The sequence below is a fragment of the Chiloscyllium plagiosum genome, unplaced genomic scaffold, assembly GCF_037043375.1.
Source record: "Chiloscyllium plagiosum isolate Xiang-an unplaced genomic scaffold, Cpla_swu_hap1 HiC_scaffold_3, whole genome shotgun sequence".
In the NCBI taxonomy this organism is placed as follows: domain Eukaryota; kingdom Metazoa; phylum Chordata; class Chondrichthyes; order Orectolobiformes; family Hemiscylliidae; genus Chiloscyllium; species Chiloscyllium plagiosum.
Window position 1 is genome coordinate 149,541,644 of NW_028270141.1, and position 25,275 is coordinate 149,566,918.

Consider the following 25,275-nt stretch of genomic DNA (forward strand, 5'->3'; position numbering starts at 1 on the left):
ACACAACATACACACACACAACATACACAACATACACACACACAACATACACACACACACACAACATACACACACACATACATGTGTAAACACACACATGCACACACACACATAACATACATGATTTGGAGATGCCGGTTTTGAACTGGGGTGTACAAAGTTAAAAGTCACACAACACCAGGTTATAGTCCAACAGGTTTAATTGGAAGCACACTAGCTTTTGGAGCGACGCTCCTTCATCAGGTGATAGTGGAGGGCTCAATCATAACACAGAATTTATAGCAAAAATTTACAGTGTGAAGTAACTGAAATTATACATTGAAGAATTAATTGTCTGTTAAGCCTTTCATCTGTTAGAATACCGTGATAGTTTCACTTCTTTCACGTGTAAATCACAAAACCTTTTTTTAAAAAGGTTGCATTCTCGGGTTAGCTGTTAACAATGGTGATAGCTAGACAATATGTTGAAGGTGTTGGCCCCCTGGGTTCTCTGTCTATGCCATGATGTTTAGATTGATTCTAATCTAAAAAGTGAGATAACGGAGTTCTACTTGAATTCATGCAGTTTTTGAGTTTGTTCCCTCCCAGTTGGGGAACACTTCAGTGGTCCAGGACATTCAGCCTCGGACCTTCGGGTGACCATCCTCCAAGGTGGACTTCAGGACAGGCAGCAGAGGAAAGTGGCTGAGCAGAGGCTGATAGCTAAGTTCGGTACCCAGAGGGAGGGCCTCAACCGGGACCTTGGGTTCATGTCACATTACGGGTGATCACCATTGCACTACACACACACACACAGATATTCCTACACACACACTCACACACACACACGCACTTCTATACACACATACACACGGTCACACATAGACACGGACGCACACACAAATACCCACACACACCCTTATAGACACACACACTCCCACATATGCATCCCCTCACAGACTTAAGACACTCTGCACTCACTACACACACACGTACACTTTCTCACACTCACAACCCCCACCCCAGACAGACACACACACACGGACAGACAAAGACCCACATGCACACATATATTTTGTGGGGTGAATTTGTACTTGCAGAGTTACATTGTACTTTCCTCAAAAACTGCATGAATTTATGTAAAACTCTGTTATCTCACTTTTTAGATTGGAATCAATCTAAACATCAGGTCATAGACAGAGAACACAGGGGGCTAACACCTTCAACATATTGTCTAGCTATCACCATTGTTAACAGCTAACCCGAGAATGCAACTTTTAAAAAAAAGGGTTTTGTGATTTACACTTGAAAGAAGTGAAACTATCACTGTATTCTAACAGATGAAAGGCTTAACAGACAATCAATTTTTCAATGTATAATTTCAGTTACATCACATGTAAATGTTTGCTATAAATTCTGTGTTACGATCGAGCCCTCCACTACCACCTGATGAAGGAGCGGCGCTCCGAAAGCTAGTGTGCTTCCAATTAAACCTGTTGGACTATAACCTGGTGTTGTGTGATTTTTAACTTTGTACACAACATACATAAACATACAAAACATACATATGCATACACAATACGTACATGCACATTCGCACACACACAGAACAGACATGCACACACACAACATACATGCACTCACACAAGCACACACAGACACACATACAGACACGGACACACAGAGACACATGCACACATACATGCACCCACAGACACACACACACAGGCACACACACACAGACACACACGCACATGCACACAGGCACACACACAGACACAGACACACGCACACAGTCACGCACACACAGAGACACACACACAGGCATGCACACACACAAACACATACACACACACAAACACAGATACACACACGCGCACACAGACACACACACACGCGCACACAGACACACAGGCACACGCACAAAGACACACACAAGCACACAGACACGCATACACAGAGACACGCACACAGGCATGCACACACACGATTACACACAAACACAGACACACACACAGACACACACAACATACATGCACACACAGACATGCACACGCACAACATATATACACACACACATAACATACACACAGGCGCACACACACACACAGACAGACACACACAACATACACACAACATGCATGCGAGCATACAACGCACACACAGTCACACACACTGACACACACACGGAACATACATGCACACACACATACATGCACACACACACACACAGACATACATGCACAAAGACACACAGACACACATACAGACACACTCACAGACACATAGACATACACGCATGTGCACAGGCACACACACATACACACAGAAACCCCTCCGTGGTGCTGAATAACATGGAGAGCTGTACAGCCCAGAGTAAACACACACTCTGCAGGCTGTTTTAGTGAAATACAAACACCCGTGCAGTCATTCTGCTGAGGAAGGTTTGAGCTCTCTCTCTGCTTGCCAAGGTCTGTTTGAATGAGGAACTGGCAGAGTCCCCAGACAGCCCACAGCTTGAACAAACTCAGAGCCTTCCTGTCGCTGCCTCACTCTGCTGTCTCCCTCCCCGAGAGACAGCATTCGGCTAGGAACACAACCTTCCTTTTCCTAAATCCAGTCACGGTCTGGGGGCATCACTGTCAGGGCGCCTGTCCTGAATTGCTGGTTCCTCAAATGATGCAGTTCAACCCGTAACAATGTGAAGGGATGCAGCAGTTACTCTAAGGCTGCTTTGTTGGAGAATGCTGTGGTTTTCCCTCCAGACATAAAGCCAAATTGGTTAGTGAACGGAAATGGTGGAGAGTTGTGTCCCAGTTCCACTGTGCAAAGCCCAGTTGGACAGGGACTTGGTGTCTGGCCGCTGTAGTAGTGGGAGCTGAAGAAATATCCCACTGATGGGAGTTGCCTTACCCCTGGGGAAAGATTGGGCTCAAATCAAGGTTGGAGCTTTGCAAAGCTGCGAGAGAGTTTGAAGAGAGAGGGCAGTTATGAGGACAGGTTCCAGGTTGTGTGTGGTAAACAGAGCAATGCTCAATTCACAGCGATGGGACAGTCAGATCAATCAGGTCATTTCAGTGAGCTGGTCACCTCCTGTTTCCGATAACTGTGGAAATACTGTGGCTTGGTTTCCAGCAGGTGGCTTCGAGACTGGCTCAGCAGTCACAAATGGTGCTGCACATTGTGCAGTCATCAGCAAACACAGATGGGGAATGAGGGCATCGAGAAAGCACCTCAGGATGGTGAGGGAAAGGACATCACCCTGAGCAACTAGCACTATTGTGGCACAGTGATAGTGTCCCTACATAGAGCCAGTCAGCACAGACACAGACCCTTCGGTCCAACCCGTCCATGCTGACCAGATATCCCAACCCAATCTAGTCCCACCTGCCAGCACCCGGCCCATATCCCTCCAAACCCTTCCTATTCATATACCCATCCAAATGCCTCTTAAATGTTGCAATTGTACCAGCCTCCACCACATCCTCTGGCAGCTCATTCCATACATGTACCACCCTCTGTGTGAAAAAGTTGCCCCGTAGGTCCCTTTTATATCTTTCCCCTCTCACCCTAAACCTATGCCCTCTAGTTCTGGACTCCCCATCCCCAGGGAAAAGATCTTGTCTATTTACCGTATCCATGACCCTCATAATTTTGTAAACCTCTATAAGGTCACCCCTCAGTATCTGACGCTCCAGGGAAAAGAGCCCCAGCCTGTTCAACCTCTCCCTGTAGCTCCAACCCTGGCAACATCCTTGTAAATCTTTTCTCCACCCTTTCACATTTAACAACATCCCCCCGATAGAAGGACAAGCAGAATTGAACACAGTACAGTCGGTTCTGACACAATGCGATAGGTCCATTCCCATGAGATCTCCCGTTAGAAGAAAGTCCTGTAACAGCAACACCATTTAAACCTAGGGGACTGGAAGTGAGTGAAAGCCAACACAGGGAAGGATAGTCCATGTCCTATAAATAATGGTCTCAATTACTCAATCACGTTAGAGCCAATCTCTGTTGAAGAAACAGCCCTTACACCAGAACTGACTGTGTTCTAAGCGTAGCCTAACCAATGTCCTGTACAGCCATAACATGACCGCCCAACTCCTCTACTCAACACTGTGACCAATGAAGGGAAGCATACGAAACACCTTCTTCACTATCCTATCTACACTCGCCTCTGCTTTCAAAGGACTATGACCCAGATTTACCAGGCGTGCCCTTATACATGCCCTGACCAATTAACAAGCAGGACCCACAGGTTGTAGCATCCTCCTGCTGCTGGGACCTTTGGCCTTTCTCTTGGTGGGAGATGGTCAGTTTGGAAGGTGCTGTCGATGGAGGGGAGATAGGGAGGGGAGTGGGTCTGGAGGGGGTTACAGAGATAGGGAGGGGAGTGGGTCTGGAGGGGGTTACAGAGATAGGGAGGGGAGTGGGTCTGGAGGGGGTTACAGAGATAGGGAGGGGAGTGGGTCTGGAGGGGGTTACAGAGATAGGGAGGGGAGTGGGTCTGGGGGGGGTTACAGAGATAGGGAGGGGAGTGGGTCTGGAGGGGGTTACAGAGATAGGGAGGGGAGTGGGTCTGGGGGGGGTTACAGAGATAGGGAGGGGAGTGGGTCTGGGGGGGGTTACAGAGATAGGGAGGGGAGTGGGTCTGGGGGGGGGGTTACAGAGATAGGGAGGGGAGAGGGTCTGGAGGGGGTTACAGAGATAGGGACGGGAGTGGGTCTGGAGGGGGTTACAGAGATAGGGAGGGTAGTGGGTCTGGAGGGGATTACAGAGATAGGGAGGGGAGTGAGTCTGGAGGGGATTACAGAGATAGGGAGGGGAGAGGGTCTGGAAGGGATTACAGAGATAGGGAGGGGAGTGGGTCTGGAGGGGATTACAGAGATAGGGAGGGGAGTGGGTCTGGGGGGGGTTACAGAGACAGGGAGGGGAGTGGGTCTGGAGGGGGTTACAGAGATAGGGAGGGGAGAGGGTCTGGAGGGGGTTACAGAGATAGGGACGGGAGTGGGTCTGGAGGGGGTTACAGAGATAGGGAGGGTAGTGGGTCTGGAGGGGATTACAGAGATAGGGAGGGGAGTGAGTCTGGAGGGGATTACAGAGATAGGGAGGGGAGAGGGTCTGGAAGGGATTACAGAGATAGGGAGGGGAGTGGGTCTGGAGGGGATTACAGAGATAGGGAGGGGAGTGGGTCTGGAGGGGATTACAGAGATAGGGAGGGGAGTGGGTCTGGAGGGGGTTACAGAGATAGGGAGGCAAGTGGGTTGGGGGGATTACAGAGATAGGGAGGGGTGTGGGTCTGGAGGGGATTACAGAGATAGGGACGGGAGTGGGTCTGGGGGGGGGGTTACAGAGATAGGGAGGGGAGTGGGGCTGGAGGGGGTTACAGAGATAGGGAGGGGAATGGGTCTGGGGGGGTTACAGAGATAGGGAGGGGAGTGGGTCTGGGGGGGGTACAGAGATAGGGAGGGGAGTGGGTCGGGGGAGATTACAGATATAGGGAGAGGATTGGGTCTGGAGGGGATTACAGAGATAGGGAGGGGAGTGGGTCTGGAGGGGTTTACAGAGATAGGGAGGGGAGTGGGTCTGGAGGGGGTTACAGAGATAGGGAGGGGAATGGGTCGGGGGGGTTACAGAGATAGGGAGGGGAGTGGGGCTGGAGGGGAATACAGATATAGGGAGGGGAGTGGGGCTAGAGGGGGTGACATAGATAGGGAGGGGAGTGGGTCTGCAGGGGGTGACAGAGATAGGGAGGGGAGTGGGTCAGGGGAAATTACAGATATAGGGAGGGGATTGGGTCTGGAAGGGATTACAGAGATAGGGAAGGGGAGTGGGTCTGGAGGGGGTTACAGAGATAGGGAGGGGAGTGGGTCTGGAGGGTGTTACAGAGATAGGGGGGGAGTGGGTCTGGAGGGGGTTACAGGGATAGGGAGGGATGTGGGTCTGGAGGGGGTTACAGAAATAGGGAGGGGAGTGGGTCTGGAGGGGGTTACAGAGATAGGGAGGGGAATGGGTCTGGAAGGGTTTACAGAGATAGGGAGGGGATTGGGTCTGGAGGGTGTTACAGAGGTAGGGGGAGTGGGTCTGGAGGGGGTTACAGGGATAGGGAGGGATGTGGGTCTGGAGGGGGTTACAGAGATAGGGAGGGATGTGGGTCTGGAGGGGGTTACAGAGATAGGGAGGGGAGTGGGTCTGGAGGGGGTTACAGAGATAGGGAGGGATGTGGGTCTGGAGGGGGTTACAGAGATAGGGAGGGGAGTGGGTCTGGAGGGGGTTACAGAGATAGGGAGGGGAGTGGGTCTGGAGGGGGTTACAGAGATAGGGAGGGGAGTGGGTTACAGAAATAGGGAGGGGAGTGGGTCTGGAGGGGGTTACAGAGATAGGGAGGGGAGTGGGTCTGGAGGGGTTTACAGAGATAGGGAGGGGAGTGGGTCTGGAGGGAATTACAGAGATAGGGAGGGGATTGGGTCTGGAGGGGATTACAGAGATAGGGAGGGGAGTGGGTCTGGAGGGGATTACAGAGATAGGGAGGGGAGTGGGTCTGGAGGGGGTTACAGAGATAGGGAGGGGAGAGGAGTGGGTCTGGTGGGGATTACAGAGATAGGGAGGGGAGTGGGTCTGGAGGGGGTTACAGAGATAGGGAGGGGAGTGGGTCTGGTGGGGATTACAGAGATAGGGAGGGGAGTGGGTCTGGTGGGGATTACAGAGATAGGGAGGGGAGTGGGTCTGGAGTGGATTACAGAGATAGGGAGGGGGTGGGTCTGGAGGGGATTACAGAGATAGGGAGGGGAGTGGGTCTGGTGGGGATTACAGAGATAGGGAGGGGAGTGGGTCTGGTGGGGATTACAGAGATAGGGAGGGGAGTGGGTCTGGAGTGGATTACAGAGATAGGGAGGGGAGTGGGTCTGGAGGGGGTTACAGAGATAGGGAGGGGAGTGGGTCTGGAGGGGATTACAGAGATAGGGAGGGGAGTGGGTCTGGAAGGGATTACAGAGATAGGGAGGGGAGTGGGTCTGGAGGCAATTACAGAGATAGGGAGGGGATTGGGTCTGGAGGGGATTACAGAGATAGGGAGGGGAGTGGGTCTGGAGGGGATTACAGAGATAGGGAGGGGAGTGGGTCTGGAGGGGGTTACAGAGATAGGGAGGGGAGAGGAGTGGGTCTGGTGGGGATTACAGAGATAGGGAGGGGAGTGGGTCTGGAGGGGGTTACAGAGATAGGGAGGGGAGTGGGTCTGGTGGGGATTACAGAGATAGGGAGGGGAGTGGGTCTGGTGGGGATTACAGAGATAGGGAGGGGAGTGGGTCTGGAGTGGATTACAGAGATAGGGAGGGGGTGGGTCTGGAGGGGATTACAGAGATAGGGAGGGGAGTGGGTCTGGTGGGGATTACAGAGATAGGGAGGGGAGTGGGTCTGGTGGGGATTACAGAGATAGGGAGGGGAGTGGGTCTGGAGTGGATTACAGAGATAGGGAGGGGAGTGGGTCTGGAGGGGGTTACAGAGATAGGGAGGGGAGTGGGTCTGGAGGGGATTACAGAGATAGGGAGGGGAGTGGGTCTGGAAGGGATTACAGAGATAGGGAGGGGAGTGGGTCTGGAGGGGATTACAGAGATAGGGAGGGGAGTGGGTCTGGAGGGGTTTACAGAGATAGGGAGGGGAGTGGGTCTGGAAGTGTGCTCATATCACCAGCAAGGATGAAAAGGAGAGCATTACGTCAGTGGAGACTGAGTGAAGAATTTGGCGTTGCAGAGGGGCCTGGGTGTTCCGGTGGTCCGTGAAGGAAGGAGGCCATTAAAAGCGGGTTCCGAGAAGTTTTCCACGGTTGATCGCTGGAATAATTGGATGGTGTTGTGAGGAAGGTTTGGGCAGGCTGGTCTGGTTCCAGCTGGAGTTGAGGTGAGTCAGCACTTGTCTGATTGAAGTGTAAGACTGGTCTTGACCGGCTGAGCGTGGGGCGTGTGGAGCCACCCTTTCAGGGCCGAGGTGGGGAGGACGTTTTTACCTGCGGTTTGTCTGACCCTGACTGCCTCTGCTTCAGAAGGTGGCGAAAGTAACTGCATCGTTTGAAGACAGAGGGGCCGGGGGGGGGGATGATCCTCGCAAAGTCGAAGGATGAAGGGTTATCGGGGGGCAGGTAGGAGTACAGCATTCAAAACACAAACAGCCAGCACCTTCCTGAGTAGCAGGACAGGCTGGGGTGACCGAATGCTCATACTGTGTAAATTCAGATGTAATCTCCTCTTGTTCTCTTATTTTGCAAAGTAACTCCAAACCTGATCTTAATCACACCCGATAATTTCCACGACATGACACTTAATTGCCAGAGTAACCCTGAGCCAAGCATGTAGAGATTTCAATGATTAATATTTACATGTCTCGGAACAATGAACATGACTGCTTCAGCATATTTTGGTCTGATAACTTGCTGATTTAACACTTGTTAACAGGCCAGTAGGTTCCCGGAATAAGATCCTGTTATTTCCAAGAACGTGTTATAATTTAACTGGGCTGTCAAGATCGGTCTGTTCGGGTTATGGACTCGTAGAGTCCTACAGCGCGGAAACAGGCTGTTCAGCCCAAACTGGTCCGTGCTGACCAAACTGTCCATTCACACTAACCCCATTTCCCTAACCCATACCCTTCTAATCTTTTCCTAATCCATGTATTTGTCCAAATGCCTTTTAAATGGTGTTAATGTACCTGCCTCAACGTCTTCCACTGGCAGCTCATTCCATATGCGTACCACCCTCTCTATTCTTTTCCCCTCTCACTTTAAACTGACGCCCTCTAGTCCTCGATTCCCCAATCCTGGGAAAAAGACTGAGAGCATTCTCCCTATCCATGCCTCTTCTGATCTTCTACACTTAAGAGGCATGGGGATGTACAGCACGGACTGTGATTCACTTACTTTGACCTTGAGAACAGCCATCTCTCTGTGAGAGAACTCTTGGTAAATGGCGCAGCCCAGATGGTCTGGAGAAGGTCATGTCACCAGTTTCCGTTTCAGATCAGGTCTCCCACCAGCTGAGTGCACGTTAATAGGCCACAGGGAGGTATACTGATAGACAGGAGAGCATTAACTGTGGGTATCACCTGCCAACTCAGGCTGCACCTCCTGTCATCAGGCACCACCACAGCAAGGCTCCTTTCACACATGTTCAGGAGATATCGATAGAGAAACAATTAACCCTTTGCCTTCCCAAGTTCTTTCCTTCTCCGTATTGTTGCAGAGTCATAGAGATGTACAGCACGGAAACAGACCCTTCGGTCCAACCCGTCCATGCCGACCAGATATCCCAACCCAATCTAGTCCCACCTGCCAGCACCCGGCCCATATCCCTCCAAACCCTTCCTATTCATATACCCATCCAAATGCCTTTTATATGTTGCAATTGTACCAGCCTCCACCACATCCTCTGGCAGCTCATTCCATACACGTACCACCCTCTGTGTGAAAAAGTTACCCCTTAGGTCTCTTTTATATCTTTCCCCTCTCACCATAAATCTATGCCCTCTAGTTCTGGACTCCCCAACCCCAGGGAAAATACTTTGTCTATTTATCCTATCCATGCCCCTCATGATTTTATAAATCTCTATAAGGTCACCCCTCAGCCTGCAATGCTCCAGGGAAAACAGCCCCTGGGCATTGTTTTAAATTGAGGGGTGATAGATATAGGTAGATGAGAGTAAACCGGTTGATGTGGTGTATATGGATTTCAGCAAGGCGTTCGATAAGGTTCCCCACTGTAGGCTATTGTACAAAATGCAGAGGAATGGGATTGTGGGAGATACAGCAGTTTGGGTCAGTAATTGGCTTGCTGAAAGAAGACAGAGGGTGGTTGATGGGAAATGTTCATCCTGGAGTCCAGTTACGAGCCGTGTACCGCAAGGGTCGGTGTTGGGTCCACTGCTGTTCGTCATTTTTATAAACGACCTGGATGAGGGCGTAGAAGGGTGGGTTAGTAAATTTGCAGACGACACTAAGGTCGGTGGAGTTGTGGCTAGTGACAAAGGATGTTGTAGGTTACAGAGAGACATAGATAAGCTGCAGAGCTGGGCTGAGAGGTGGCAAATGGAGTTTAATGTGGACAAGTGTGAGGTGATTCACTTTGGTCGGAGTAACCGGAATGTAAAGTACTGGGCTAATGGTAAGATTCTTGGTAGTGTAGATGAGCAGAGAGATCTTGGTGTCCATGTACACAGATCCTTGAAAGTTGCCACCCAGGTTGACAGGGTTGTTAAGAAGGCATACAGTGTTTTAGCTTTTATTAATAGAGGGATCGAGTTCCCGGACCATGAGGTTATGCTGCAGCTGTACAAAACTCTGGTGTGGCCGCACTTGGAGTATTGTGTACAGTTCTGGTCACCGCATATAAGAAGGATGTGGAAGCTTTGGAAAGGGTGCAGAGGAGACTTACTAGGATGTTGCCTGGTATGGAGGGAAGGTCTTACGAGGAAAGGCTGAGGGACTTGAGGCTGTTTTCATTGGAGAGAAGAAGGTTGAGAGGTGACTTAATAGAGACATATAAGATAATCAGAGGGTTAGATAGGGTGGACAGGGAGAGCCTTTTTCCAAGTATGGTGACGGTGAACTTGAGGGGGCATAGCTTTAAATTGAGGGGTGATAGATATAGGACAGATGTCAGAGGTAGTTTCTTTACCCAGAGAGTAGTAAGGCTTTGCCTGCAACGGTAGTAGATTTAAGTACATTTAAGTTGCCATTGGATAGGCATATGGACGTACATGGAATAGTGTAGGTTAGATGGGCTTCAGATTGGTATGACAGGGCGGCACAACATTGAGTTTTTTGCGAATACCTTGTTTAGGTGTTCCTCTTCCTCTTGGGCTTACCGATCTCGGGACTCATAGCAGAAGCAGTTATGCAAAGGTTAGAACAAACAGTCTTACCACAAATTCAACCCAAACTCTGGGTCAGATACGTCGATGACACGTTTGTAATCATTAAAAACACGGAAATAGAGAAAACACACCGGATCATCAACTCCACACTCACAGGAATCCGATTCACGAGAGAGGAAGAAAAGGACAACCAACTCCCATTCCTAGACGTGAGGGTACAGAGAACACCAAACGGAGAATTCACCACTAAGGTTTACAGGAAAGGCACACACACAGACCAAGTCCTGAACTATGAAAGCAACCACCCCAATACACACAAACGAAGTTGCATCAAGACACTATTCAAAAGGGCCACAACACACTGCAGCACACCAGAACTGCAAAAAGAGGAAGAGGAACACCTGTACAAGGTATTCGCCAAAAACGGATACCCGCGCAATTTCATCAACAGATGCCTAAGGGAGAGACAACGGAACAAGGACATGCCGCAACCCAACGGACTAGCCACACTACCATACATCAAGAACATCTCTGAAATGACAGCCAGACTACTGCGACCACTAGGACTTATAACAGCACACAAACCAACAGCCACGCTCAGACAACAACTCACCAGAACGAAGGACCCGATACCCAGCATGAGCAAAACTAATGTAGTGTACAAAATCCCATGCAAGGACTGCACAAAACGCTACATAGGACAAACAGGAAGACAGCTAACGATCCGCATCCACGAACATCAACTAGCCACGAAACGCCACGACCAGCTATCCCTAGTAGCCACACACGCAGACGACAAGCAACATGAATTCGACTGGGACAACACTACCATTATAGGGCAAGCGAAACAAAGAACAGCCAGGGAATTCCTAGAAGCATGGCACTCATCCACAAACTCCATCAACAAACACATCGACCTGGACCCAATATACCGGCCACTACAGCGGACAGCTGAAACTGACAACCGGAAGCGGCAGGGACAGGCCACTATAAATGCCGGAGGAAACACCACAGAAGCGCTTCACAGGAGGCTCCCAAGCACTGAGGATGTCACCTAGACAGGGGACGAAATGTTTGCAACAAAAACTTCCAGCTCGGCGAACAGAACCACAGCAACGAGCACCCGAGCTACAAATCTTCTCACAAACTTTGAATAATTACTGTCTCTGTGTAGGAGTTTGGGAAATACATAATCTTTCCACAAGCATCCCCTCCCTCCACCATCAACGCTCAGTAGCAGCAGTGTGTACTATCTACAAGATGCCCTGCAGAAATTCACCAAAGATCCTCAGACAGCACCTTCCACACCCACAACCACTTCCATCTAGAAGGACAAGGGCAGCAGCTACATGGGAACACCAGCCCCTGCATGTTCCCCTCCAAACCACTCACTGTTCCTGCATTTTCACTGGATCAGAATCCTGGAATTCCCTCCCTAAGGGCATTGTGGGTCAACCTACAGCAGGTGGGCTGCAGCGGTTCAAGAAGGCAGCTCACCCCCACCTTCTCAAGGGGGCAACTAGGGGCGGGCAATAAATCCTGGGCCCAGTCAGTGACACCCACGAAATGAATAGGAAATCTTGCCTTTTAGCCTTCAAGATTTTGTTGCATGGCAGCTAACAATTGGCCTTTTAGGTCAGGAGTTGGCTTCAGAAGATGGGTCCAGACGTCTGTTGAACGTTGATCTATTCAAGCTCCCTTTGATACTGAGATTGAGCGAGGTGCCGCTCAGTTTTAAATGCTCGAGGGTTTGGGCTGAGTGATGAAGGGAACCCCAGCACCTTGGCTGTGTGTCTGGAACGTGGTCGCTGGTGTCAGCTGGCAGCTTTGTAGCTCGAGAATCTTTGACTGTTCATTGTTCACTGAACTGAGTTACTGCTTGTATTAAGTGTTGAAGCATCCGGTCTGTGGATGTTCAGTGGGCACTGTGCAGTTAGCACATCTTCTACCTTCGGTTGGAGACTCCTGGACAGGTTATGATCATCTCTAATGGACACCTCGGACTTTTGGATGAGTGTCACTTCCTGCTCTGGGTTTTTTTTCCTGAGGGAGGATGTATTTATGATGGCAAACATGTTGCATGCCACTGCAATGTCTGCTGGGAAATGCATGGTCTCTTCCGTAAAATGATGATTCTCTTCAAAAGAGGCAACAGAGATGGGACCTCTACATAGATTAATTGACCAAGGTCAAGATTAGAGAGGTGCTGGAAAAACGCAGCAGGTTCAGGCAGCATCCGAGGAGCAGGAAAATCGATGTTTCGGGCCCCACCCCTTCATCAGGAATGAGGTTGGGAGCCTCGGGGGTGGAGAGATAAATGGGAGCGGGGTGGGGCTGGGGGAGAAGGTAGCTGAGAGTGCTATTGGTGGATGGAGGTGGGGGTAAAGGTGATAGGTCAAAGAGGAGGGTGGAGTGGATAGGTGGGAAGGAAGATTCCTATCCGTCTCGGAACCCAACCCCAGGGCATCAATGTGGACTTCACCAGCTTCCTCATTTCCCCTCCCCCGACCTTACCCCAGTTCCAGCCTTCCAGCTCAGCACCATCCCCATGACCTGTCCTACCTGCCAATCTCCCTTCCCAACTATCCGCTCCACCCTCCCCTCTGACTCATGGCTGCCTTCACAATCACAGTGTCCTGAAACAGGAAGCCCAGGTTGAGAAAGCCGTCTTCCAACTACCCTGTTTCTTCAATGCTCCCCTGAAAATGAACAATACTGGTCACTTTCATAACTGGCGACTTCTCTCCACACCTCTTCCTGTATTTTTCAGCTTCTCCCCCTCAACAAAATGTTTCCCATTAACGGTGATCTGAATTTCAAGACCTTGTCTTGTGGATCTGTAGAAATCGGGAAGCAGTAATGGGCCCTTCCACATTCCTCCTGAATAAGTCATCCTTTCACTCTGTACCCTCTACTACTGGGACCCCAGCACAGTGTACAGACTGTGTTTAATTTTCTGTGCTGCTGTTCCAGCTGTGGTAGAGACATACAGCACAGAGCCAGACCCTTCGGTCCAACCCATCCATCTGACTCATCCATATCCCAACCCACCTGCCAGCACCCGGCCCATATCCCTCCCAAACCCTTCCTATTCATATACCCATCCAAATACCTCTTAAATGTTGTAATTGTACCAGCCTCCACCACATCCTCTGGCAGCTCATTCCATACACGTACCACCCTCTGTGTGAAAATGTTGCCCCTCAGGTCTCTTTTATATCTTTCCCCTCTCACCTTAAACCTATGCCCTCTAGTTCTGGACTCCCCGACCCCAGGGAAAAGACTTTGCCTATTTACCCTATCCGTGTCCCTCATAATTTTGTAAACTTCTATAAGGTCACCCCTCAGTCTCCAACGCTCCAGGGAAAACAGCCCCAGCCTGTTCAGCCTCTCCCTGTAGCTCAGATCCTCCAACCCTGGCAACATCCTTGTAAATCTTTTCTGAACACTTTCAAGTTTCACAACATCTTTCCAATAGGAAGGAGACCAGAATTGCACGCAATATTCCAACAGTGGCCTAACCAATGTCCTGTACAGCCACAACATGACCTCCCAACTCCTGTAGGGAGCTGGAAATGTGTTGCTGGAAAAGCGCAGCAGGTCAGGCAGCATCCAGGGAACAGGAGAATCGACGTTTCGGGCATAAGCCCAACTCCTGTACTCAATACTCTGACCAGTAAAGGAAAGCATACCAAATGCCGCCTTCACTATTCTATCTAGCTGCGACTCTACTTTCAAGGAGCTATGAATCTGCACTCCAAGGTCTCTTTGTTCAGCAACACCTCCCAGCACATTAGCATTAAGTGTATAAGTCCTGTCCTTGGAAGTCTCAATGTTAGGAAAAAGGTACTCAGTAAAGTGAAAAATAGGATAAATTCCAGAACTGAAAGATTCCTGAAGAAGGGCTCATGCCCGAAATGTCGATTCTCCTGCTCCTTGGATGCTGCCTGGCCTGCTGCGCTTTTCCAGCAACACATTTTCACCTCAGTAAATGCCAGAATTGAAAGGTTGTACCTATCAGGAAGAATCCAGCAGCTGGGGGCTCTTTTCACTAGATTAGCAAAGACTTCAAGCCTTTGAGAGGCTTAGATAGGGCACACAGGGAGACAATGTTCCCAGTGATGAGAGGGACCAAATCTACAGGACCCTATAAGGGAATGAGCTTTAACAAGGAATTTAGCAGGACGTCCTTTCCCTGGAGAGTGGTTAGCATGTGAAACTGTACAGTACCAATTGTAATTGAGATGCTGGTAGAGATATATTGAACGGGAAAGCTGGGTAAATGCATAGCAGAAAGGATTAGAAGGTTATGTCACAGAGAATTCTATAGAATATACAGAGACAAGCCACTCAGCTCAGCAAATACATGCCTGTTTCTGTGCTTCTCGAACCGACTTTTATCCTGCAGATTGTACCGTATAACCCTGAATCCCTCATCAACTTGTCGACATTCTGTTAAAACCCATCTGATCCCCTCACATCTGCCTCTCCCTGTGGCAGAGAGTTCCACACTTTAACTGCTCAGGGAAACTCAGGGAACAGCAGGCAGTGCTACGGGCTTGGTCAAAGAGGGAAGCTTTAAGGAGGGCCATTATCAGAGAATTCTGACAGTGCTCAGACCAACAGGTCCCCACTGATGCCCAGATACAGCCCCTTTCCTATCCCTGTAACCCCGCATTTCCCATGGCTAATCCACCCTAACCTGTACACCCCGGGCACTATGTGCAGTTTAACATGGCTAATCCACCCTAACCAGTACACCCCTGGGCACTATGGGCAGTTTAACATGGCTAATCCACACTAACCTGTACACCCCTGGGCAGTATGGGCAGTGTAACATGGCTAATCCACCCTAACCTCAACACCCCGGGGCACTATAGGCAGTTTAACATAGCTAATCCACCCTAACCTGTACACCCCTGAGCACTATGGGCAGTTTAACATGGCTAATCCACCCTAACCTGTACACCCCTGGGCACGATGTGCAGTTTAACATGGCTAAGCCTCCCTAACCTGTACACTCCTGGGCACTATGGGCCGTATAACATGGCTAAACCACCCTAACCTGTACACCGCTGGGCACTATGGGCAGTATAACATGGCTAAACCACCCTAACCTGTACATCCCTGGACACTATGGGCAGTTTAACTTGGCTAATCCACCCTAACCTGTACACCCCTGGGCACTATGGGCAGTTTAACTTGGCTAATCCTCCCTAACCTGTACACCCCTGGGCACTATGGGCAGTTTAACTTGGCTAATCCACCCTAACCTGTACGCCCCTGGGCACTATGGGCAGTTTAACATGGATAATCCACCCTAACCTGTACGCTCCTGGGCACTATGGGCAGTTTAACATGGCTAATCTACACTAACCTGTACACCCCTGGGCACTATGGGCAGTTTAACTTGGCTAATCCACCCTAACCTGTACGCCCCTGGGCACTATGGGCAGTTTAACATGGCTAATCTACACTAACCTGTACACCCCTGGGCACTATGGGCAATTTAACTTGGCTAATCCACCCTAACCTGTACGCCCCTGGGCACTATGGGCAGTTTAACATGGCTAATCTACACTAACCTGTACACCCCTGGGCACTATGGGCAGTTTAACATGGCTAATCCACCTAACCAGTACACCCCTGGGCACTATGTGCAGTTTAACATGGCTAATCCACCCTAACCTGTACGCCCCTGGGCACTATGGGCAGTTTAACTTGGCTAATCCACCCTAACCTGTACACCCCTGGGCGCTATGGGCAGTTTAACATGGCTAATCCACCTAACCAGTACACCCCTGGGCACTATGTGCAGTCTAACATGGCTAATCCACCCTAACCTGTACACCCCTGGGCACTATGTGCAGTTTAACATGGCTAATCCACCCTAACCTGTACACCCCTGGGCACTATGGGCAGTTTAACATGGCTAATCCACCCTAACCTGTACACCCCTGGGCACTATGTGCAGTCTAACATGGCTAATCCACCCTAACCTGTACACCCCTGGGCACTATGTGCAGTTTAACATGGCTAATCCACCCTAACCTGTACGCCCCTGGGCACTATGGGCAGTTTAACTTGGCTAATCCACCCTAACCTGTACACCCCTGGGCGCTATGGGCAGTTTAACATGGCTAATCCACCTAACCAGTACACCCCTGGGCACTATGTGCAGTCTAACATGGCTAATCCACCCTAACCTGTACACCCCTGGGCACTATGGGCAATTTAACTTGGCTAATCCACCCTAACCTGTACACCTCGGGCACTATGGGCAGTTTAACTTGGCTAATCCACCCTAACCAGTTCACCCCTGGGCAGTATGGGCAGTTTAATTTGGCTAATCCACCCTAACCTGTACACCCCTGGGCAATATGGGCAGTTTAACTTGGCTAATCCACCCTAACCTGTACACCTCGGGCACTATGTGCAGTTTAACTTGGCTAATCCACCCTAACCTGTACATCCCTGGGCACTATGGACAGTTTAACTTGGCTAATCCACCCTAACCTATACACTCCTGGGCAGTATGGGCAGTTTAACATAGCTAAACCACCCTAACCTGTCCACCCCTGGGCACTATGAGCAGTTGAACTTGGCTAAACCACCCTAACCTGTACACCCCTGGGCACTATGGGCAGTTTAACTTGGCTAATCCATCCTAACCTGTACACCCCTGGGCACTATGAGCAGTTGAACTTGGCTAAACCACCCTAACCTGTACACCCCTGGGCACTATGGGCAGTTTAACTTGGCTAATCCACCCTAACCTGTACACCCCTGGGCAGTATGGGCAGTTTAACTTGGCTAATCCACCCTAACCTGTACACCGCTGGGCACTATGTGCAGTTTAACAAGACTAATCCACCCTAACACCCCTGGGCTCAATGGGCGGTTTAACTTGGCTAATCCACCCTAACCTCTACACCCCTGGGCACTATGGGCAGTTTAACTTCGCTAATCTACCCTAACCTGTACACCCCTGGGCACTAAGGGCAGTTTAACTTGGCTAATCCAGTCTAACCTGTACACCCCTGGGCACTATGGGCAGTTTAACTTGGCTAATCCACTCTAACCTGTACACCGCTGGGCACTATGGGCAGTTTAACTTGGCTAATCCACTCTAACCTGTACACCCGTGTGCATTATGGGCAGTTTAACATGGCTAATCCAGTCTAACCTGTACACCCCTGGGCACTATGGGCAGTTTAACTTGGCTAATCCACCCTAACCTGTACACCCCTGGGCAGTATGGGCAGTTTAACATGGCTAATCCACCCTAACCTGTACACCCCTGGGCACTATGGGCAGTTTAACATGGCTAATCCACCCTAACCTGTACACCCCTGGGCACTATGGGCAGTTTAACATGGCTAATCCACCCTAACCTGTACACCCCTGGGCACTATGGGCAGTTTAACATGGCTAATCCACCCTTACCTGTACAGGGGGGTGGGTGGCTTATGGAGGGGTGGGGGTGAGGGCGGGCTTGTTAGATAACCACGTTTAACTGTAGTGCTGTATAAGTGAAGCTGGACCTGACTGCTCCTGTCCTGAACACCTCCTGTAATAAAGGCAACTATTCCATTTGCCTTCCTCATAAGCTGCTGTACCTGTGTGTCACCCTGACCGGCCTCCCTAGGGACATGTCCGCCTTTCTGAAATTCTGCCGGTTTGGGCTGGGTGGGAGAGAATGTTGGAGTCAAAAGGAACTATAGTTACTCTCCCACAACCGCATCAATACAACAACTCAGGGAAGTCCCCTCGATCTAACCGTGCAACGTCCAATCCAGGAGTGTAGGGTTAGCAATCCCAAGGTTAATGATCTTTGAGAAGATATGTAGCTCAGGTTGATGATATGTGTCTAAGTTAGCTCACTGAGCTGGAAGGTTGGGTTTCAGACGTTTTGTCACCATACTCAGTCACATCATCAGAGAGTCACCGGTGAAGCGCTGGTGGTATATCCTGCCTCTATTTATAGGTCTTGGTTTCTTGGGTGATGTCATTTCCTGTTCTATTTTTCAAGGGAAGGTGAATAAGGTCTAAGTCGATGTGTTTATTGATGGAGTTCTGGTTAGAAAGCCGTGCCTCTAAGAATTCTCATGCGTGTCTTTGTTTCACCTTCCAAGGATGTGTGTGTTGTCCCAGTCAAAGTGGTGTCTTCTTTGTCTGTATGTATAGAAACTAGTGAGAGTGGATCATGTCTTTTGGTGGCCAGTTGGTGTTCATGTATCCTGGTGGCAAGTTTCCTGCTAGTTTGTCCGATGTAGAGTTTTTTACGGTTCTTGCATGGTATCTTGTAAATGACGTTAGTTTTGCTGGTGGTATCGAATGGGTCCTTTTGGTTTATTAGTCGCTGGTTAAGTCTGTTGGTAGGTTTGTGGGCTATCACGATGCCAAGGGGTCTGAGTAGTCTGGAAGTCATTTCTGATACATCTTTGACGTGAGGTAATGTGGCTGTAGGTTTTGGTTGTGTTGTGCCTGCTTGTTTGGGTTTGTTTCTGAGGAATCAGTGGATTGTGTTTCATGGATACACGTTTTTCTTGAAAAAGTTGTTAGATAGTTTTCTTCTGCTTGTTGTAGTTCTTGCTGCAGTGTGATGTAGGTCCTTGAAGTAATGCCTTGATGCAGCTCTGTTTGTGGGTGTTGGGATGATTGCTTCTGAAGTTTAGTATTTGGTCATGATTTGGAGATGCCGGCGTTGGACTGGGGTGTACAAAGTTAAAACTCACACAACACCAGGTTATAGTCCAACGGGTTTAATTGGAAGCACTAGCTTTCGGAGCATCGCTCCTTCATCAGGTGGTTATGAAGGAGCAGCGCTCCGAAAGTTAGTGCTTCCAATTAAAGCTGTTGGACTATAACCTGGTGTTGTGTGATTTTTAACGCAATATTTGGTCTGTGTGTGTTGTTTTTCTGTAGACGCTGGTTTGAATCTCTCCATTAACTGTACGTTCAACTGTCACACCTCGGAATGGGAGTCTGTTATCATTCTCCTGCTCTTTTGTGAACTTGATGCCTTTCAGGGTATTGTTGATGGTGTTGTATGTATTGTTTGGTTTTGTGATGACAGTGATGTCATCCACCTAGCGGACCCACAGTTTGGGTGGGATAGATGGGTGGGCAGCTTATTCAACTCTCTGCGTTACTGCTTCAGCTATGAGCCCTGATATTGGCGATCTGAACTGGTGATCTATTCAAAGCTGTGAAAGTCAATGATTCAATCTTCTGAGTCTCCATTAACAAAGACATCACAATTCATAGAAAAGCACGTGGAAGAGTCAGTTATATCAAATTTAGAAAGCTGATATATCTCTGGGTTTGAGTTTCTGTCAGGATAGTGTTGGGAAACAGGATAAGCTTTTGTTTTTTAAGAAGTTTACAATTGCATTCTTCATTTAGATAGCCTGGCTTTTTTGTACAATAATCTTCCATTGTTAAAGACACTCTGCAGCCTCGCTGTGACTAGTTCAGTGAGTGACATTAACTGTGAAAAGAATGATCCATCAAGCCAGATTTCACTGTGTAGTGACATCTGCTGAGATTGTAACACGGCATGTATGTGTTGTTGGGCCAGAGAGGTTCGGTTAACCAGTGAGCACGACGATTTTGTCAGCTTGATGGTCAGAGACAATGACGATTGCTGGGGTGAGTATTCATTCAAAAGGCTTTGGCAGCTGAGTCCTAAGAAGACCTGGGGATTCTCCCTGCCGTCTTCAAGAATGTATCAGCCTCTGCTCACACCAGATTATTTGATCATTACCACATTGCTTTTTGTGGGAGCTTGCTGTGTAGAAATTGCCTGCTACATTTTCTGCACTACCCGAAGGTCTGGAAAAGACTGATATAAATATAGGTGTGCACTTCAAGGTGAAATATGCCAGTCACGGAGACTCAGACTTTGAAAACAGGGTAAGTTTGACCCTACGCGGGAGAGATTTCAACATTGCCGCACTACCACACTGGATTTGTAGTTGGCTCAGTTCTGTGAAACTCCCTGAGCAACTTTTAGAAACTTAAGCAGAGTTTTAACATGCTTTGACAGCACATACGTGCCCACACTCTTAAACCCCTGGCTTTGAATTTCTACCAAGTCCTATCCGCAATCACAGGTGTTACCTTGGCAGCAAGATCTCGAATGAAATGTGTTTTGGGAATTGAACTCTGTTGTCAGTGGACAGGACAAAAAAAAACAGAAATCTTTAATACAGCCCTGAATAATTGGACCATAGTCTTCCCGCGTTCTGAATTCGAATGAGCAATGTACCAATTAGAACTGCCAGTCTGTCACAGTTGGGAGAGCTGTTTCAGTATTTGCCACGCGCTGTCATCCCAGAAGGTTCGAAACTGACGTTGGTTAAGCAGAGAACTGACATCTCTGAAACCGATTAACATAAAATTCAGAAGTTTCCTTCACTGAGTGTTCCTGTCAACATTTCATCTTGCCTTGAACAGCAGTTCATTATTCGTAGATCAGTCAGAGTTTGAAACCTTCCTACCATCTGTAGCTTCCTCTCAGACCTCTGGGGTCAATCCATTTACACTCTTCTAACACAGTGACATCTTTAATAGGCCCTGCTGGGAGAGTGACTGACTGTCACATGGAAACTCTGAGGATCTTTACTGATTGCCTCAGGCAGCCGTTTGAAAAGAGTTTTATGCCAAGCAAAGCACAATTCTTGAGCATTCAACAATATTTATGTAATAGATACACTCCTGCAGTCCCTGCTTTTGTGAAGATTGCCCAGGATAATACATCCTTATCAGGGACTTAGCATTGGTGCCCCCTGCCCATCTATTAGAGTCACAGAGGTGTACAGCATGGAAACAGACCCTTCGGTCCAACCCGTCCATGCCGACCAGATATCCTAAACTAATCTAGTCCCACCTGCTAGCACCCGGCCCATATCCCTCCAAACCCTTCCTATTCATATACCCATCCAGATGCCTCTTAAATGTTGCAATTATATCAGCCTCCACCACATCCTCTGGCAGCTCATTCCATACACGTACCACCCTCTGCGTGAAAAGGTTGCCCCTTAGGTCTCTTTTATATCTTTCCCCTCTCACCCTAAACCTATACTCTCTAGTTCTGGATTCCCCTAGCCCAGGGAAAAGACCTTGTCTATTCACCCTGTCCATGCCCCTCATGATTTTATAAACTTCCAGAAGGTCACCCCTCAGCCTCCGACGCTCCGGGGAAAATATCAGAAATCACACGACACCAGGTTAGTGTCCAACAGGTTTATTTGATATTACAAACTTTCGGAGTGCTGTTCCTTCATCACTTTACCTGACCGGCACCTCCACACCGAGAAAATAGCATCTCCCTGTAGCTCAAATCCTGCAAACCTGGCAACATTCTGGTAAATATTTTCTGAAGCCTTTCAAGTTTCATTGCATCCTTTCTATATTAGGGAGACCAGAATTGCACACACAATGTTCCAAAAGTGACCTAACTGATACCCTTTACAGATGCAACATGACCTTCCAACGCTTGCGCTCAATGCACTGACCAATACATTCCTGTGTGTAAAGATCTCCTGTGAATATGTTAATATTAATGATGATGTTAAAGAAAATATCTGAGTACATGCAGATTTCAGGTTACATGCTGAACGACCTGCTTTGTTGTGATCGGTTTGTAGAAATGCTTCTGTCCCCGCATTTGTGATATCGTACAGAAAACCCCAGGGCTAGAATTTTTCAGAACACACAATGTTATTGGAAAACCACGGGGAAAGAAGCTGACATATTCGACACAGCAAACATTAGGTCCAATACAATCCCTTATTGAGAGGCCAAACAGTAATTTGTAACAGCAGGATGTTGAATGAAATAGAAAACATTACGGTCTTAAAGATGAATTAACAGGATAATGAATCAGTCAGGTGAATGGGGATGGATTGGTGGAAGGGGATGTGTTGGGGGATGGAGATGGATTGGTGAATGGGGATGGATTCGTGAATGGGAATGGATTGGTGAATGGGGATGTGTTGGTGAATAGGGATGTGTTGGTGGACGGGGATGGATTGGTGAATGGGGATGTGTTGGTGGATGGGGATGGATTGGTGAATGGGGATGTGTTGGTGAATGGGGATGTGTTGGTGAATGGGATGGATTGGTGAATGGGGATGTGTTGGTGAATGGGGATGTGTTGGTGGACGGGGATGGATTGGTGAATGGGGATGTGTTGGTGAATGGGTTGGGTTGGTGAATGGGGATGGATTGGTGCATGAGGATGTGTTGGTGAATGGAGAGGTGTTGGTGAATGGGTTGGGTTGGTGAATGGGTTGGGTTGGTGAATGGGGTTTTGTTGGTGAATGGGGATATGTTGGTGAATGGGGATGGATTGGTGAATGGGGATGTGTTGGTGAATGGGGATGTGTTGCTGAATGGGTTGGGTTGGTGAATGAGGATGTGTTGGTGAATGGGGATGTGGGGATGAATGGGGATGGATTGGTGAATGGGAATGTGTTGGTGATTGGGGATGTGTTGGTGAATGAGGATGTGTTGGCAAATGGGGATCTGTTGGTGAATAGGGATGTGTTGATGAATGGGGATGGATTGGTGAATGGGTTGGGTTGGTGAATGGGGATGTGTTGGTGAATGGGGATATGTTGCTGAATGGGTTGGGTTGGTGAATGGGGATGTGTTGGTGAATGAGGATGTGTTGGTGAATGGGTTGGGTTGGTGAATGAGGACATGTTGGTGAATGGGGATGTGTTGGTGAATGGGGATGTGTTGGTGAATGGGTTGGGTTGGTGAATGGGGATGTGTTGGTGAATGGGGATGTGTTGGTGGATGGGGATGTGTTGGTGAGTGGGGATGTGTTGGTGGATGGGGATGGATTGGTGAATGGGATTGGATTGGTGAATGAGGATGTGTTGGTGGACGGGGATGGATTGGTGAATGGGAATGGGTTGGTGAATGGGAATGGATTGGTGAATGGGAATGTGTTGGTGAATGGGGATGGATTGGTGAATGGGGATGTGTTGGTGAATGGGGATGTGTTGGTGAATGGGATGGATTGGTGAATGGGGATGGGTTGGTGAATGGGGATGTGTTGGTGAATGGGGATGTGTTGGTGGATGGGGATGGATTGGTAAATAAGGATGTGTTGGTGAATGGGTTGGGTTGGTGAATGGGGATGTGTTGGTGAATGGGTTGGGTTGGTGAATGGGGATGTGTTGGTGAATGGGGATGTGTTGGTGAATGAGGAAGTGTTGGTGAATGATGTGTTGGTGAATGGGTTGGGTTGGTTAATGGGGATGTGTTGGTGAATGGGGATGGATTGGTGAATGGGGATGTGTTGCGGAATGGGGATGGATTGTGAATAAGGATTTGTTGGTGAATGGGGATGTGTTGGTGAATGCGTTGGGTTGGTGAATGTGGACATGTTGGTGAATGGGGATGTGTTGGTGAATGGGATGTGTTGGTGAATGGGTTGGGTTGGTGAATGGGGATGTATTGGTGAATGGGTTGGGTTAGTGAATGGGGATGTGTTGGTGAATGGAGATGTGTTGGTGAATGGGGATGGATTGGTGAATGGGTTGGGTTGGTGAATGGGGATGGGTTGGTGAATGGGGATGTGTTGGTGAATGGGGATGTGTTGGTGAATGGGGATGTGTTGGTGAATTAAGATGTGTTGGTGAATTAAGATGTGTTGGTGAATGGGGATGGATTGGTGAATGGGTTGGGTTGGTGAATGGGGTTTTGTTGGTGAATGGGGATATGTTGGTGAATGGGGATGTGTTGGTCAATAGGTTGGGTTGGTGAATGGGGATGTGTTGGTGAATAGGGATGTGGTGATGAATGGGGATAGATTGGAGAATGGGAATGTGTTGGTGATTGGGGATGTGTTGGTGAATGAGGATGTGTTGGCAAATGGGGATGTGTTGGTGAATGGGGTGGATTGGCAAATGGGGATGTGTTGGCGAATGGGGATGTGTTGGCGAATGGGGATGTGTTGGTGAATGGGGATGGATTCGTGAATGGGATTGGATTGGTGAATGGGGATGTGTTGGTGAATGGGGATGGATTGGTGAATGGGGATGTGTTGGTGAATGGGGTGTGTTTGTGGATGGGGATGTGTTGGTGGATGGGGATGGATTGGTGAATGGGGATGTGTTGGTGGATGGGGATGGATTGGTGAATAGGGATGTGTTGGTGAATGGGAATGGATTGGCGAATGGGGATGTGTTGGTGAATGGGTTGGTTTGGTGATGAGAATGTATTGGTGAATGGGGATGGATTGGTGAATGGGGATGTGATGGTGAATGGGGATGGATTGGTGAATGGAGATGTGTTGGTGAATGGGTTTGTGTTGGTGAATGGGTTGGGTTGGTGAATGAGGATGCTTTGGTGAAAGGGGATGTGTTGGTGAATGGGGATGTATTGGTGAATGGGGACGGAATGGTGAATAGG

At 48.9% G+C, this 25,275-nt stretch overlaps 1 protein-coding gene across 1 annotated transcript in view; it reads left to right on the plus strand.

The window, feature by feature from the left end:
* Window positions 1-7,759: 7,759 nt before the first annotated feature.
* The window catches only part of galnt14 (UDP-N-acetyl-alpha-D-galactosamine:polypeptide N-acetylgalactosaminyltransferase 14 (GalNAc-T14)), a 433,271-nt gene continuing 415,755 nt past the window's right edge, over window positions 7,760-25,275 (plus strand). The window contains exon 1 of the mRNA XM_087984284.1: window positions 7,760-7,878. The gene's annotated coding sequence lies outside the window, so the exon portion shown is untranslated. The remainder of the gene's footprint in view (window positions 7,879-25,275) is intronic.